Genomic DNA, 3,449 nt, shown 5'->3' with positions numbered 1-3,449 from the left:
TCCTACATTGGCGAGAAGAGCAAGACAGTAATCCTACGTATTGACAGTGAACGAGATCAGTTTTCCTTGTTTTCAATATAAATTTTTTGAAAATGTATTCAGATATGCTGCGCTCGCCCCAACGGTCACACCGTAATCATATTATCGACAATATCGTGTCGATATCAAATCACGATCGCTTTGCTTAACGTAGTGTTACAACTGAAGTAGACATTATTAATATTTTCTATATCTGTCGATATCGAATCATAATAGTTTTTGTAATGGTTGCATGAGGACTAAATTAAGATTGATTTCTCATCCTATTGATACCGACTCACGATCTATTTACTTATCAGAGTGTTAGAACTGTAAAGAATTCAATTTTCTCTTCATGTCGATATCGACGATGTCGTATCTATATTGCATCAAACACATCTGAAATAGAAATTGACGATGTCGAAACGATATCATTGTAAGAATGTCGATATCGACATCGTAGGCAGACATTATTCCGTGTATACTAAGCCTATTAATTAAAACACATATAAAATAGAAATTGTCGATATTGATACGATATCGTTGTGAGGATGTCGTACACAACCATTACAAAAACTATCATGATTCGATATCGACGTGATATCGTTGTGTTAATGTCGATATCGAAATTGGATTAGATCTTGGACATGTATGTTATACTGTCCGCGACACTTTCCCCCACTCGGCGAAGCTTCGTTCCGAATCCTAGCGTGGGACCTCTCTGAATGTTTGGTATTTATTCACCAGTGGCATCCGCCGTTACCGACGACAACCGCCTGTCGTCCCCGTACGAAACCACGTCCGTACATGGACAGAAGTCCCAGAGTTCCGACGAAACTCTACCTGAAGAATTCCCACCAAACACCAGAGTCACTACGCTGCCACCAATTTGTAACGTGTAGCGGTCACTCAGCCAAGTGCTGATCACGCTCGCCGTTGCTTAACTTGCGTGATGAAGAGACACCCTACCACATCACTAGAAAAGGTAGCTCTCTAGCGAGGCAGTATAAGTTCCCCCTTATACTGTCCGCTACACTATCTTCACCTTTCAATTTATGTAAAGGTAAACACTGCAAGCAGGGGTTGTTAAAAGTAAGGTACATTATCAGGGCCGTAAATTACATGGAGGCGGAGGAGGCAGCTGCCTCCAGGGCCGTAAATTAACCTTCAATTTGGAGGAGGCAGGAAATTAGGCGGGGGTCTGGGGGCCGCCCAGGCCCCCAGACGCTGAGCACATTTTGTGCACACTGAACACGTTTCGTGCAAAATCCTTGATTCTAGGGCCTTCTAAGATGTTACTTGACTAACTCATTCTAAAAGAAAGATTTGGAATGCTTTTTAAGGGAGGTATCATGTTCTTAGTTATTGGAAACAACATAAATTCTAATGAACTTTAAATTTTAATTTTTTTTGGCTCAAAAGTTGGAGGAGGCAGCTGCCTCCTCCGCCTCCATGTAATTTACGCCCCCCCCCCCCCCCCCCGCCTAATTTCCTGCCTCCTCCAAATTGAAGGTTAATTTACGGCCCTGCATTATAGAGGGCGAAGCCCTCTCACGGCCCGAAGCGCGGTGAGAGCGGAGCTCTCCCTATAGGTAACACGTATATACATGTTAAAAGGGAAATATAGGAAAATAATGAAAAATTAAACCATACCTATGGAACTTGAAAAGTTTGGTACCAATGGCGTCGATTCGAATATTAGCGCGTGGACATGTATTCCACCATTTTGAATCTCGTCTACCCTAGTTCACGTCGTTCTGAGATGTTACATAAAATTCGTAAATGCATGTAAATCTTATTTTCTTAATCATATAATATGTATACGGTGTGACCGTTGGACCGAGCGAAGAATGTAATTGTCATTGGAGAGTCGCAAGTGGTAATCATAATTCCGTTAAGTACGGTAGATTATGATTCATTTTTAAAAAATATATATTTTGATTGAAATTTTCCTTGCGCTAAACACCCAGTAACATCTCAGTATTAAAGGGGTTTATATGGGGACAACAGTTTTACGGGATCCGCCTATTCATTGAACGCGGGAAATAAAACGCAAGGCGACGTAAACAGTGCATCGTGACGTCACATTTAGCCTCGACTTTTTTCTCGTTTTCAAAGCAAACAATTATAAACAACAATAATACAATGCGTATGCAATGAAAAAGGCCGTTAAAACTAAATAAAATTAACCAATGAATTCAAAATTGTAAAAAAGTAACCGTAATTTTATCGTATATTCTTATTCAAAGAAACTCATGAACTCGTTCATCTATTTAGTCGTATTACGGTTTTATATGTATTTATTTGCTGAAACCTGTTACAATGATAATTATACTATTCACTTTGAACAAACTGAGTGTTTAAATTACGAATTGCACGTCAGAGTTTTCTATTATTGGCATTCAAAATAAAACACGAATAACTGTTGAAGCAGGTAATGAAAAAATAAATGGCGGCGCACATATGGATCACGAAAATTTCAGTGAACGTATATAGAGATTATCTCTTTTTCTTTTGCTGATTTTGACTTTTTTCTTTTACATACGTGTTACCTTTAGAGCCTTGCTTCGCGGACGGGCCTTCGGCCCGTCCGAGCTTCGCTCGGTATAATCACTCCACGATTAACGCCATGTTTTTTGTTGTGGTTCAAATGCTATGTTTGTAAATTTGCTAAATAACGACGCTGAATATGACATCACAATGTACTGTTTACATCAATTGTGTTATATTTCCCGCGTTCAATATATAGGCGGATCAAATGTCCAAAATTAGGATGCTTTGATACAGCTCCGTCCGCGTGCTAACTTCGGGTTGTTTTTGTCCTGTTTTGGATATAGATACTAATGCCAAAATTTTTTTGCTTCGCCCTCAAACACGGACACGCCGTAAAACATATTATTTATAGCGAGCGAAGCTTGCTCCAATGATTACGCAATTGAGTCACGTGGTTTACTCTTCATCAGCTGAAAAATGATGGGGACTACCCATAATGCCTCCGGAAAAATGTCGCCGTCACTGCGGTATACTTCATTGACAATCCCGTAATTAAAATAATTAGATTGTTTAGAAAGTACAATTAACGTTTTTAAATTCCAGACAAGCTTTCTTATAGCTTCAAACGTTTTGTTTTTACTTGGTTTGAGAAAAGAAAAAACATTGCAGCTAATATGACGTCACAGTTTGTAACTGTTTACACCAAGCGCGTTATATTTCCCGCGTTAAATGAAGAGGCGGATAAAAGTCGTGTTGCAAGATGTTAATGGGCTTCACTCGTCTCAACGGTCACACCGTACAACATATTAGCTTAAAGACTTTGTGTGGGAAAATATGACGATCGAGTTTTTGGCGCGTAGAGGGACCAAGCTTGCGAGGTCCATCCACGACAAACAAAAAACAAAAAAAACGAGGTCGTCATATTTTCCCATACAAAG

This window comes from Ostrea edulis, chromosome 6, assembly GCF_947568905.1.
Source record: "Ostrea edulis chromosome 6, xbOstEdul1.1, whole genome shotgun sequence".
In the NCBI taxonomy this organism is placed as follows: domain Eukaryota; kingdom Metazoa; phylum Mollusca; class Bivalvia; order Ostreida; family Ostreidae; genus Ostrea; species Ostrea edulis.
Note: the sequence above shows the minus strand (reverse complement) of the source record.